Consider the following 15502-nt stretch of genomic DNA (forward strand, 5'->3'; position numbering starts at 1 on the left):
GGCATTTACATTTTAAGGTTACAACACACTCTAAGCTTTCTGTTCTGTTTTGGTGATACCCACTCAGTCACGAATCCCCCGTGTTGATGAGCGTGGCCATCTCATCTTTGACCAATTGTTTACACTTGGGATTCATATTGTAAGCTTTGTACTTTGAGGATTTTGTGCCTTCTATGATAGTAATGGCTGTTTCACTACATCCGGAGAAATTCCTAGCATGTCTATGTATTTTTAGGAAAAAATGTTTCATACTTCTTGGGAAGAGTTATCAAATTTTCTTTCTATTTTGGGGTGAGGTCTTTGGCTTAGTTCTTCACTTGGGCCATCAGGATAAGCTTCCTTGACCTTAGGGGAGTCATGAAAGCTCTACGATTCTCACACTCTTTATCCAACAACAATGAGTTGGGTACTCTTTTAGTTTCTTCGAGAGGTTGGAATAGTCAATTGGTTTCCTCCCCTTGTCAAGATCTTGCTTGAGTAGGAGGTCCTCCACTGTCTCATCAAGGGAGGTAGCTTTAGGATTCTTGTTCGAATCACTTTCATTGATCACAATGTCATCATCTGTGACAACTTTCATTGGTCACAATAAAAAAGAGAGAAGAAGTGGGATCCCACAAGGAAGGGAGGTCCCATTAGAGCTTGAATGGACACAAGATAGAAGAAAGTCTACTTTTACATAGCCAAGGCTTCCATGGAAGGTTGAGCTCTTTGAGAAAGTGTATTAGTGAAAAATGATTAGCATTGATTGGTGTAGGATTAAGTCCAATAATTATCTTATATACTTGGCCTTCCTTTCACACTTATTTAACTATGTCCATGCCCAAGTTTACAAGCATATAGGCCATAGTCGATAGTCCCCATATTAATATGTACATGGCCACTTCTCATGTCCATGGGCCCACCATTGTTACAAACCTTCCCTTCCGATAGGGTTGGTCCCCGACACGATTAGCATTCAGCTCAAGAGATGGTATTCATCATCACCACACTGTGTAAGCCGTGTGTTATGAAATGACCAAAATGATATGACTATAAAATCTATCCATGAGAGCATAATCTCATCTATACGATTAAAATTGCATGTAATGCTCTCAAATCAGCCTTCCATAAATCCCAATGCCATCATATAAATCTGATACTCATAAGGCCTCCAAAACTTAAATTACAAAAAATTGCAGCAAGCATAAGGAGCGGGCTACTATGAAGCCTCCTCAAAGGAGTAAACCTTTCCATTTCACTAAAGTATTCCATTAGAGAAAGCATTGTTTCTCTCTTGCCCACTATACTCTTTGGCACATATTCAATCATGCTCTCCTCATCCCATGGGAGAGGTGGCTCATCCACCACTTGCATATCCAGTAGTAAGCCTTCAAATGTGATACATGGAAAACATCATGTATCCTAGTGGTAGGAGGAAGCAACAACCCTCAACTTTCCTCAACACTTTGAATGGTCCATAATAACGATGGGCAAACTTCGTTTGCATGTGTTTTCTTTGAGTGAACCAATTCTCAAAAACACCAAATCCCTTTCTTTGAGATAAAGGCCTTTTACGAGCATCTTCATTGTTCTCTCTTAAGAATTTTTGAGGTTTTCCTTACATTGTTGGAGTATGGCTTGCATCTTTTCCACTTCATCTCATTTGGATTCATACCATGTTGCTTGAAAACCACCATTGGAAAATTCACTTTGTACCCATACATAGCCTCAAATGGTGACATCCTAATACTAGAGCGATAGGTACTATTATATGCAAACTCTTCCATATGCAACCACTCATCCCAAGCATGTTGAGTATCAAAATAATAATGTCTCAAATAATCTCTAACCATTTGGTCACCCTCTTGGTTACCATCTATCTTGGGAAAATAAGCAGTGCTAGGTGTCAACTTTGTTCCCATGCCTATAAATAGTGTGGGCCAAAAGCTACTCAAGAACTTCACATCTCTATGACTTACTCTTTGTTATGGCACTCCATTCAATCTAAACACACTCTCCATGAATTGATGCACCACTTGTGATGCCGAATATATCACTTTTGTGTGTTCAAAGTGGACTGCCTTTGTCAACCTATCCAACACCACAAAGTACTATCCCATCCCTTCTTGGTGATAGGAACACTGGTGATGAAATCCATACTGCCTATTTGCCTTTTGGAATAAGAAATTCACGCACTTTATGAGTAGGATCTTTGTTCATGGTAAACACTTGGACACATAGGCGTGCACATCTTTCCAATGGAAACTCTTTTCTCATGGCATCATATGTTTTGTAGAGTCCCAAAGAAGAGTATATTTCATCCAACACCTTTTACTTGAATACCAAAGTGGGAACAAGATAGGCTTTGTCCTTCAAGTATACGAGACCGTTTCTCATATAAAAATGGGGAAATTCTTCACATGTGCCATGCTGCATAGAATCTTCATCCAAAAAATACTCTTCTTGTATATCCAATCTTGTACGTAATTCTTGTATATCCAATCTTATATCCAAAAAATAATCCTCTTGTATATTCCTAACCCAATCTTTATGCACTTCTAATATGGCTGTTGCTAAATAAAATGCCCACATCCTTGATATTGAATATTTGGCAACCACATTGTCTTGCCCCTTTGTATACGTGATCTCAAAGTCATAGATTTGGAGCGTAACCAACCATATCTCCTTTGCTTGGCTGAGAGTGTGGGTTGTGACAAGAAGAGCAGCTGTCGATGAATCACATATAGGACTTACTCCCATAACAATGATGATGCCATTTTTTAATTGCATACAAAATGACTATCATTTCTTGATCATATACCTGCATCTCCATCTCCTTGTCACTTAGGTTTTATCTCTCAAAAGTAAATACCCCATGATCTTGATATAAAATAGCCCCGATCCCTCTTCCCCCACATGCATCCACCCTTATGTGGTAAAAGGCTTGGAAGAATTCAGGCATACAAGAATAGGGGTTGAAGAGCATTCTTTTGAGCTCTTAACAACTCTTGTTAGCCATTTCATCCCAAAAGAATGACTCCCTCTTTAAATTATCCATTAATGGGGCTATAGTTTGTGAATACCTCTTAATAAATCTTTGATAGAAGGATGAGAGATCCTAGAACCCTCTCACTTGTGTGATGTTAGATGGTATTGGCCAATACTTGATGCACTCCACTTTCTTAGGATCTACCCTAATACCATCCTTGCTAATAATATGCCCAAGGTACTCCACCTCTTCTGCCCCATAAATGTGCATTTTTTCTCTTTAGCATATAATTGATTGGCCCTCAATTCCTCAAAAATTCTATGCACATGCTTCACATGTCTTCTTCACTCTTGCTATGAATTAAAATGTCATCGAAGAAACCAACACCGATTTGAATAGATAGGGTCTGATAAAAAGATATTGAATTAAAGCAAGTAAAGGGCTAGGGTATGGTTGATGTGAGTAAGGGTATGCATAACAGAGTGAGTCATGATTGGCAAGGTGTCGAGGTCATAGCCCATGAGAGAAGCATGCCCAACTTCTTTTGGTCGTGCCCTTCAAAGGGGTATCATCCAAAGGAAATGGTTATTAGCTTATCGATTTCAATATTTACTTGGGTGTTGAGGGATTCTTTATAGTGGAGGAGTTCTTGGTAGGTTGCTTCTTGATTTGTTTCCCCTTTAGCCATGGCTTGGTTATACTCCTTGTGGAAAATAATGAGGGCTTTGGTTGCCTCTTCGGTTGCTATGTAAGGGTATCTTCACACTCCTACAAACTGGTTATCCACAAAAGGATGGTTTGGGCTTCTTCAACTTTAGCTTTGCTTGATCTCATCTAAGAGATGGTCTCTTTGGGCTTCATGTGACTAAGCTGCAACAATCTTGGCTGTTTCTAATGCTTGGTATTATAGGTTGAGGGCATCCATGTCATGCTTATGAGTGAGGGCTATCTTCTCTTGGGTGGCCTCACAAAACGAGCTCATTCTAAAGCCTATGTATTTATATTTTTTCTTTCTTAATCTCAGCTTCTAGCTTGGCATTCTTTTCATCAGCATCCTGAAGTAGTTGTTGGTGGGAGTGGTGGTTTTGATACTCTTCCTATCACTTGAGCTCATGTTTTTCTGGAGGATGTGCCACACTTAGAATTCTTGGCCACATGGCTGATAAGCTCGACCCACCGGTGAGTGTCAACTTTTGAGGTGCTTGGGAGAGCTAGAAGGTCATTATGATGGGTTGGGTCTTGAGGGATAATATGGTCCATGAGAGACTAATCTATGGCATCCTTCAGAGTTTTGCTGCAAAGGTGGGTATGGGATGGTCTCGATGGGGAAAGACCGATCATAGTGGATTCTATAGAGGTTGGGATGATGTGGGAGTGGGTGATAGGTTTTTGGAGGGTGGAGGGAGTGTTCTCGTAGGTTACCTAGTAAATTTCTTGATGGGTGCATCTTCATCATCTTGGGATCTAAGCACCTCTCCCTAATGTGGGTCCTCTGCAAAGTCATATGGCTTAAAAATATCGCTTACAAAGGTTATATGATCTTCCTGCTTAAGTGGATTGGGGAATGGATATTTTAAAGGTGATTATTGTGGTCTCTTATTCTTTAGCAAGAGATGCGTGGGTGAAGGTTCCTCCATGGTTGGCCTTGGTGAGGAAATCGAGGGGCTTCATGAGGTTGTCTCCGATTTTACCTCTTTGGGAGAAGTTGAGGCTTCGAGTAGTCAAAGAGACATTGCTTCATAAGCTGGGAAAGGGCTAGGCAAGGCACAAGGGGTGGGAGATCTTTATAATGGCGTGACAAGGGATCTTTGTAAGCATGTGGATACAGTGTGTACCTTCCCTAGGTAAGCCTTGGAGTTCACTACTAAAGGATTTGACCTAATTTGGCAAGTAGCTTGGCAAGGATGGTGAGTGGTGATGCCACACAATTATTGTGCTGATCCCTAGCCTTTTGGTGAGTACATGGACCCGAGGACTATGATGTCTTCACATTAGAGCCCCATTGGAATTGAGAACATCTTTGTTGGTGATCATGTGAACCTCTGCCATGGCTCCCTTCTCGCCTTGTGTGGTTTTGATGGGGGTGTAGGGCTCTTCTAAATGAGATCCTTGATGAGAGGGATCTGGGATGTGACCTAGTCGGCATCTTAACCTTTCCTAAATTGTTTGTGTTGTGGTAGGACTCAATGATGTGCAAGGTGAGAGGGATATCTAGGCCCCATGATGATTTGTTGTGAAAGGCTATGAGGCCGATAGGTTGAGGTAAGGGCCCGTTGCTTCAAGAACTTGTCAAATGGTATGATAATCTACTGAGACAAATAGGCGACCCTAAAGTGATTTCCAAAGGTGGTTTTGGTTACATTATGGTTGGTGAATCCATATGCCACATCATCATCATCCTTATCTTCCACATAACAATTATCCTTATCTTCTCCATCATAGCACCCATTCACATGGTTCTTCTACATTGGCACACGAGGGGCACCACATATTCCAACACCCCCCCTTGGTGCCAAGTTGGCCATACATACTAGGGGATAAGTGGCAAAAGCATTCACATACATTCATACATGGTCATCATTCCGCATGAGCTACATTATTGGTGCTCAGAGGTGGAAACATAACATGGGTCTCACACATCCATGTTTCATCACATACATAGACCTCACACATCTACATGATGTGACATACATATACATGACATTTTCCCCCCACCCTTAATGGAGAGACACACATACATCACTTAGCCTACATCGTCGGTGTGGCTAGAGGTGATTAGATCAATATGACATGACATCATGGACATGAACATAGATAGCATCACGTCCACATACATATGGGCACATATTGACCAAGGGTTTCCCAATCACAAGGTTGATCATACATTGACATAAACATTGGTGGCATCCATCATAGTATCATCATGGCATTAACATCCATTTGTGACACTACCATATCAAGGTAACACCATCATAACATCATCTACATAGGCATAGACATGTCCTACATCTTGACATAGGCTTTCATGGAAACATACATTGGAGCATTGCATACATTACTTCACCATAACATAGGGAACCATCATCTTTAAACCATATAAGCATTGCATAGCCTCTTCATCGATGGCTTCATTGGAAAGCATCCATTGAACATAGCATAAAATTGAGGCATAACATCCATAAGGTAAGCATACCATAATGATGGACATCATCATGTTGGTGTAGAACATTGGGTCTTCATTATCATTGTAGTCTCCATCTTCATTGGTCTTCATGACATCACCATTGTTGAGGCAGCTTCCATAGACTTTATAGACATTGAAAATGAATACAACAGCATGACATTGAAGACTTTGAATCTCATGAGCATCATATGTAGCATAAAACTCCATGGCACACATAGATACCATGCATATAGACACCTCCGAATTGGTAAGCACTTTGAGAGGTCTTATCCATGGGATTCCAACTCATGGGTAGTGTCTATCTCTTGACATTTGCTTAATTGAATATAACATGCATGGGCTTTACTTAGTTTGGCATGGATACGTGTTTTGAACTTGACAAACACAAGCTCCTTCACATACATTGACATGTGTACAAGGGGCTTTGACTTGGGCAGCATAGGCATTGAAATCTTGGATCTAAATAGAACAGGTTGGGAGTACATAGAGCCTTTATCACAAGTACATATGAGATTTGAAGTCCCCTTCCTTACCAAAAAATCATAAACACCTCAAATTTTGAACTTGTGAGACTTGAAAAATACCTTAAATGATTGTTGAATTTGAGGCTTGAGTATAATTAGCTCCCATAGGGGTTTCTTGAGCCTTCTAGGGTCTCAATGTACTCAATGAGGAGATGCTTTTTACCAAGCGATAGGTAGTGAAATGCCTTGTTTGTAGATCTTTAGCACTAGCAACAAGAGCTCCAAAATATGCACCGGTCTGGATTGTTAGTGGTCACACACATAGAATATACGATCTTGAAGGCTAAAAACTTACAAGGCACTTTGCCTTGATGACACTGACCTCCTCCTAAAAGGAATTAGGAGCTGATGGTGCACAGACCGCGAGAATTAACATTTTCCCCCAATTTGAGGCACAATTTGCTTTGAGGGTAATGCCATGTTGTAGAGCTTGAATCTGGCTGATTCCTCCGGTTGATTTGGGGGCACCTTGATGCTGGGAAGAAGTAGTTTGGAAATATATTCTTTGTGATGTAAGAACATACCCTTTTTCTAGTTGGTGGTTGTGAGGAAAGTTATCAAGAACACACTAGATCTAGAGAAGTGGCCAAATGTGGAGGTGTGGTGCTAAAGTGCACGCCCCTAGCTCGGATACCATGTTACAAATCATGGTAGAGCTTGCTCAAGAATTCTTGTGGAGCTATGGGGGATTATCGATAGGAGCCTCCATAGCTAGTGAAGAGAGGAAGATGTTTGAGGAGTGTAAGTGTGTATAGAGATAATGCAAGTATACAAAAAGAGGATATGTCAAAATGTTACATTCTCGTTTCATGATTGCCTCTAATATAGGCTTTGGTTACATTATGAGTGGCTCATTTATAAGGGTACCACATATTCCAACAACTATGAGATATTTTGGAAGACATGTGACACCTGTTATAGTTTCATATTTAGGACTGAGGCCTCAAAACCTTTGTACGTACCAAACAATATTTAATACTTTTGGTAGTCGAAGACTTTTTAATTGTAGCTTGGTATTGTTGGATGAGGGAGAAGATGCTATGCACACTCACACACACACGCACGCACGCACGCACACACACACACACACACACACAGAGGAGCTCAAAGAGCGAGAGAGACCATAAGTGATAGTTGGAAGTACTTGATCATAATTATACAAATGTGTGGAATACAAAGTAATAATATCCCTAGCCCTAGGGTTGATGTGGCTAACACACAAGAGCGTGTTCACACAATTGAAAAACCCCAACATAGGGTAAAAAGTGCTCGTGTGTAGGGCTGTTCACACTAGGGACTTCTAAGGCTAAAAAACCCGGAGGTAATAAGTTTAAAGCTTTGTGGAAAACTTCATAAACCCATCTGTCACATTGGCCTATGTAGGCACGTAAGTCAAGGGCATCTCTCCTGCATGGAGCCTCTTCCTGACATAATGCTAATGCACTTGAATGTGTTATGTCTGCACATGAAAAAACGACTCATTCCGCACAACTACTAATGCTTTCTGTGATTGCCAGCAAAAATGGTGGTAGAAGACGGCTGTCTAATACCAAGATCTACCAATAGATGGCGGAGCCATACACATTGCTCAGTATAGCTGTGATGAATGTTGCCCTGTACTTAGTCTCACAACTATAAGTGGCTACTCTCGGCTGCTTCTTTTGCTGATGTAGGAACTGCTAAAAAGAAAATAGTAACCACTGGTTTGACACCAGTGTCATAACATCATGCCTAGTGGCTATCAGTATAGGCGGACAAGCATAAATAAAATGCATTGCTGCATCACTGCTTGCCAATGTCGAGTGCCAGGGTAATGTATAAATATGCTTAACTGTGACACTGCATACTGAATAGCAAGATGGATAGTGCATAGATATAAAAGGCATTCGACACTTTGTTATTAAGGGGAAGCATCAAAAGCTTCTCTGAGATAGCATGATGCCCCCCCCGCAAGTGGTATAAACTGGATATAATGTAAAAGCCCCATGTCTGTAACATCAAATGCATGCTATACATCACAAGCAAATCATTAGGGCCAATTTTGATTGAATCTGCTGATTCTAAGCAGCAGTAGAAGGTTGAACGCATGGCTGTAACCCAATTATCATCCAATGTTTCAAAAGGAGAAATTGGGTATTTAATGTGGAAGCAAAAAGGAAAAATTTAGCAAAATAAGATGCATGTCTGAGAGGCAGCGCATGTTCGATCATCTGACATGCTATTAGCAGAGAACTTCAATGACTACATCCTCTTCAATTAATGCATCACCCATGGCATCCTCATCAAAGGTTGGTTGATCTGGAGCAATATGGGAAAGTGGGGCTACTAAATATGTAGAAGCAACAAAAGATTGATTTGGAGCCAAGGGAGGCTCAACAGATTCAACATCGGTAGTACCAATTAATGGTATGAGGATGTGAGCAAATGCCAACAACAAGGTATAATCTATCAATGGCCAATGAATGCTAATACATCAGTAAAGGAACCTTAGTCAATGGTTAAGTTGACAGATGTAGCTAAATGTCTGACCAACAAGGTAAAAATCAATAATGGATATGAGCTGATATAACAAATGTGTCAAGTGGGGGTAGCAAGGCATACATCCACCCAATACTATGAGAGTATAAGGCAACCTCTCAGTAAGGCAAAATAAAAGAGATGTGTAATCCTAGACATATTGATGTAAAGAAATTCCTGAATTATGCATAGAGACAAGGCAACCAAGTTGAAGACAATGTAATAGTCTGACTCCATTCGCATCCATGTAAATGAGTTGCAAAGGGGGAGGTAATTCGAACACAAAGCTAGGAAAGAAAGTAATACATCTTAGCAAGTAAAAATCATTGCATAAATGTATGTCTCTAAGACATAGCACAATTAAGAGGTCAAATGCTTAAGTGGCCAGAACATCACCAATAGCAATACAGAGTATGTGTCTCCCCTCAAATACAACAGCCACGTAGAGACAACTCAGGTGACAAGTGCTATAAAGCATAATTAGCTGATAACGGATCATCACTAGGATCATTGTCAGGCATAGCACCAACTAACAATCCTAATTTAGAGTACCAATCAACATCTGATAATGACAAAGAAGAAGTAGGCAAAGCACTGCTGCATGGGACTGTTAAAGCATAGCTAGCATGTGCGAAATTTGCTTCCTCTGCATTATTAGCTGTGGGGGGCAATAAGACCTTGATGCTTCTTCTTCTGCTCATTGTGTTTGCATTCCTCAATGACATGACTAGGTTTCCGACAATAGTTGCATCTCTTTTTCTTTTCAATTTTCTCCTCTTTGGACTTAGGAGGATTTGAATGGGTTGGTGCTTTACCCTTAGGTGTAGCATGAGAAGGTGTTATGGCTCACCCTAACCCTCCTTGAAACACATCCAAAAAGAGATTACCTGGTGAACCGTAACTGTCATGAGGATCTTTCCAATGGCTTAGCTTGTAACCCTTGAGGTCTCCAAGCTCTACAACTCCTTGAGAAGCAATTCCACCGCCTCCCGCGAGCGTTGTCACACCGCCACATTGCAATACTACGGGTACTCGTCTCTCCTTTCACCTCACTTCACTCACACACAGTCACTAGCACACATTAGGGAGAGAGATTAGCAAGAGGATTGGCAAGAGCAAGACTCAATTGCACAATGGGAGAGTATGTTGTATTATGAGAGATATTCACTTATATACATGGCCACCATAAGTGTTCACACTCACTTAAACTATGGCCGACCGGGTACTTTAGGCTCATAAGAGGCCTAATGCTATTACAATGACTACTCTCATAATATATCCATGAAGTACATTACTTAGGACTTCACCCTTACTTGCTACCACACGCACTTGAAGCGGGAATCGCCATAAATACTCAGTCACACCATTACGGGCGCCCGTCAAAGTTGTAGCTTTGGACACTATTGCTTCAGATCTTGAATGCATGACCCTTTGGTGTATCTATCGTGACTCTTTGATGTAAGATAATGGTGGTAGATCTTGTTAACCCTAGAATTTGGTAACATCCCCCCTTCCTGATGGCAATCACATCCTCATGATCGCGTTGAGAAGACCTTTGTGTGGGGAGAATGGACAAGCTTTGTCGATGGCTTTGAAGTTGATTAACGCTCAATGGTCTTTGTCCCTTCAGAAGGAATAAGAAAAGCTAGTTAGTGAATGAAAAGGTTAGTGGTTTATTGGTAATTCCTAACGGGGTGGGGGTTTTTGTGAATGATTGCATATCTGTGTGAGTATGTTTTAAAAAAAAAAAACTTTTTGCTCACTTTGTTTTTGGCAATCATAAGCAATGCTACATGTGATTTGTGTTAGTGGGGATGCTAAGAGATGTTAATAATGGGAGAGAAGAGAGGGAAGGATCCGGAGGAACATAGACTTAATCATCAAAATGAGATGGTGATTCTCAATTCCTCATTTGATTCATTGAAGCGACATTCATTATTTGAAGAAATCGGCCTTCGATGATGTCCCTTTGTGTGGTAGAATTCTTGTCAAATATTGTCAAGTAGGACCTGTTCGTGCTTTCTTTTGCCCATGTGATTTTTATTTTTTAATGTATAATGAAGCAGATATACATGGAGTATAAGAATTGAGTCATATAGACTCTTATTGAACTGCTCTGTGTTGAAGTAGCCACTTGTTAGTGAGGATTGAAAGAATTACGTTGACTTGCGAGGTTAATATAGATATCTTCACTAAGGATTGAAGATCATTGATTTGTGAAGATGGTGGCGTCGTTTGGAGAGGTTTGTAGTTTGAAGAAAAAATCCAGGCGATGGTTTGTACCATTGACCAGGCTTTTTCCCACCATGGCCCCCCCATCCAGAGATGTATCTGGAAGTTGTCAATGGTGAGGCTTTGGTGCAATGGATATTTACTCATGGAGCAGCCGCTACATTAATTTAGTCATAAGAATAGTAAGCAATAAGCTTAACAAATATATAATGGCTATTGAAGATCGTTGGGAAAGTGTTAGTACGTGATATGGCTTAATTCGTGATGTGGATTAAATCGTGAAAGTGCAGGTTCTTAAGCCGTGAGACTGTAATTTGTGAGAAACCTGAACTTGTGAGATTGCAGTTTTTTTGGCCACCATGAAGGGATATTCCGTGAAATGGTCTAATCTCGTGAGATTGCAGGTTTTTGGCCGTGAAGGGATATTCTATGAAATGGTCTAATCCCGTGAGATTGTAGGTTTTTGGCCCGTGAATGGGTATTCCATGAAATGGCCTAAACTCGTGAAAGTTAATCCCATGAAATGGTGTTTCTGTGAAAGTGCAGGCCGTGAATTGGAATTCCGTGAGAGGTAATTCCGTGAGATGGAATTCCGTGAAAGTGCAGACCGTGAACTGGAATTCCGTGAGAGGTAATTCCGTGAAAAGGAATTCCGTGAGAGATAATTCCGTAAGATGGAATTTTGTGAGAGTGTAGGCCGTGAACTGGAATTCCATGAGAGGTAATTCCGTGAAAAGGAATTCCGTGAAGGGTAATTGCGTGAGATGGAATTTCGTGAAATTGTAAGTTTTAACCCCGTTAAGTTGCAGGTTTTGACCTCAATGGTTTGTTGATTTTAATTAATTTTATGGGTTAGCTAGGTCATGACTTGCGAGCAACAGGTTCTTGTGCACTTATTTCTCACATCAAGAGGGGTGACAAGAGCATTGTTATTTTGTCCTTGATGCGCTCATAAGTCTCCGTTTTGCAAACGTGGTATTGATTCTTGAATTTGTTGCTCAAATGTTGTCGAGGCAGTAGGTAAGACTGCTAGTTGTTTGCTAGAGCACACAAGCTCTTGTGTAGGTGCTGAATGCACGAGAGTGGTTAAGTGATTTGCTTGTTGTTTGGGCCTCGATTCTTGTCGAATCTTAGGTGAAGCTGTTGAGGTTGAAGTCGATGGTGAGGCTTTCTTCACATTGTTATATTTTGGCAACCATATGATAGGATTACCATCATAGTATCCTTGTTGTTGAAGCACATGCAAAGGCACCCATCTTTGATGAACATTATAAATAGGTGGCGGATGTGCTTGGTGCTGAGGTACAAGCTTAGGGGACTTTGTGATGCGCTTGGGAATCCAAGCTTTGGTAGTATCCTTGTGCTTGCAACAACAATAGTGTTTTTGGTACCCACACTTGTTGACTTGGTGTTGCATAGGCTTTTTTGGATGGTGTTGTGGAGTATTTTTCTTTTTCTTTAGCCTTTGAGTACTGCGTTGAGGAAGAGGCTTTGACTGTCGAGGTACCCAAATTTGATTGGCACCTTCGTAGTAGCCTTGAGCTACAAGTTACAAGTTACAAGTAGCTGCTTCTCCACCCACATCTTGATACTATTAAGATACCTTGATTGTGGTTGTCTTGGTGGAGTTTTCTTTTGGGTTGATGTGGAAGGTTTGTGGCCCTTCTTGACTTTGGTTGACGGCGCAGCAGAGGCTACAGATTTAAGACTCATGGGCATTGTTGATGATGATGAGGCTAGAGTCTCTTGTGGACTGGTTGTCGATGATGAGGCCTTCGAGCATGTGGTTGTCTTCTTTGGTGAGGTTTGTCGATGAAGAGGCATAGGCTCCGGGGCTTTTCCTTTGAGTTCCTTGTTAGAGATAGATGGTTGTGTGGGAGGAACTTCTTCAAGAATGGCTGTTGATTGTGAGGTTTTGGAATTGAATTTGGTAAGGATGGGGTTGAAGGAGTAGATGCTTTATCGGGGTTAGTCGTTGATGCAGATGGGATGCCATTGTGTAGAGGGGTTTTTGTGGAAGAGGCTTGTAACTTTTTGCATTCAGCATCATAGAAATCCATTAAAGTTGGATCTTCTTCATTGTAGTATGGTAATGTCAACTTCCTTCTTGTCATTGACCATCTTGATGACTCTATCGCTCTAGCAAAGCACAATGGTGCTTGGGTAGCAATAGTCCATTTATCCCCCAAGATCAAATCTGCTTCTAGCACATACTCAACCACAAAAAACTTGCAAGTAAGGGGGTTAGTTTCAATATACATTGTATGCTCAAAGTACCGCAAACATGGCATGTTCAAGTCTTGTGTAAAGGAAATTCTTTCAGGATATGCCGTGAGTGTTGGTTGACCTAATGAATCCCATGTGAATGTGTATGTGAAGAATGGATGTGGATGTGTATGTGAAAGAATAGATGTGGATGTGTATGTGATGAAAATGGATATGAATGTGTATGTGAAAAACGATGTGGATGTGTATGTGAAGAATGGATGTGGATGTGTATGTGAAGGAATGGATGTGGATGTGCATGTGATGAGAATGGATGTGAATGTGTATGTAAAGAATGGATGTGGATGTGGATGTGTATGTGTATGTGAAAGAATGGATGTGGATGTGTATGTGATGAAAATGGATGTGAATGTGTATGTGAAGAATGGATGTGGATGTGTATGTGAAAGTCGTTATCCCTCTTTAGGGCATTCACATGTAGATTGATTCTATTTTTCAACTTTTTCTTCTACAATGGACTTTTACTTTTGCTTCGACAATGAAAAAAAAACAGTGATGCAAGTTAACCTATATCACAAAGTAGCTTTCTAAGCCAACTACTACAATTATCGCTTTCTAAGCCAACCACTACAAATCACTCAGACGGGAGAAAACGGGGGAGTGTCAGCCCAAAGTCGGCGTGCGCAGTTTCTTGCTGTTTCTATGAGATAATCAGCCCAAAGTGCGCAATTTCTTGCGGCTTCGATCAAGCGATGGCGGGTATGATTATCGAGTGAGCAGCCCATCATTAGAGAAAATCCCACAGCGGAGATAGGGCCAAGAATTGCTGCAGAAGGGGGGGTGGAGAATGAGGCGAGGCTTGCGCACTCGAAAGCGGATACGAGGCTCACCAGGCACAGCTTGGCCGTGAGCTTGAGCGCCCATGCGCGAAAAGGTGACAGGTTACCGTCGCGCTGGCAAGCACCTCCAGTAGGGAGAAGACTGCGGCTAAGAAGGAGATGTTGTTGAAGCCGAAGAAGAGCAAAAGGGATGGAGAGCGGTCGAAGAACTTCCCTTGCTCGAAACCTCTCGGGGGTTGCAAAAGCCCCATGTAGCAAGTAGCCACCACGAAGAAGAAAATGCCACACAACATACTGGTGCTATTTTCCATCATGGACCGACGAAATTGTGTGACATATCAAAAAGTCTATGTGCGCTAGTGTATAAAAGAGGAGGGCCTGCTTACATCAGTTTTCACCCGGCGCAGCGAGGAAGGTTCCTAGAAGCGACATGTACTTACGTATTTCTCCCCTGCGCATACTTCAATTTGTCATTGGCGCATACACTTTATTGATGCCAACAAAAAATTCTTCGTAGACCTTGTCACAAACAAGAGTAGGAAATGTGAAGCAGAAACTCACACTCGCGTGCACACACTCTATCTCTCGTCAAATACACATTTAAATAGATTTACACATACGTACATAAGACATTTAGAATAAATTTTAATGGTAGGAATGCGTGGTGAGGTACATTCTCGAATCTTACATGTGATGTCTCTCTCTCTCTCTCCTCTCTGCATATCTCAAACACACATTTAAATAGATTTACACAGGAAATTTGAAACACAAACTCTCTTCCTTACACTTGTGTGCACACACAGTCTATCTCTCATCAAATACACATTTAAATAGATTTACACATACGTATATAAGACATTTAGAATAAATTTTAATGGTAGGAATGTATGGTGAGGTACATTCTCATTTATTTGAATCTTACATGTAATGTCTCCTCTCTCTCTCTCTCTCTCTCTCTCTCTCACACACACACACACACACACACACACACACACACACACTCACAACATAC

Source organism: Cibotium barometz, chromosome 37 (assembly GCF_041138505.1).
Source record: "Cibotium barometz isolate CiBa-2024 chromosome 37, ASM4113850v1, whole genome shotgun sequence".
Lineage (NCBI taxonomy): Eukaryota > Viridiplantae > Streptophyta > Polypodiopsida > Cyatheales > Cibotiaceae > Cibotium > Cibotium barometz.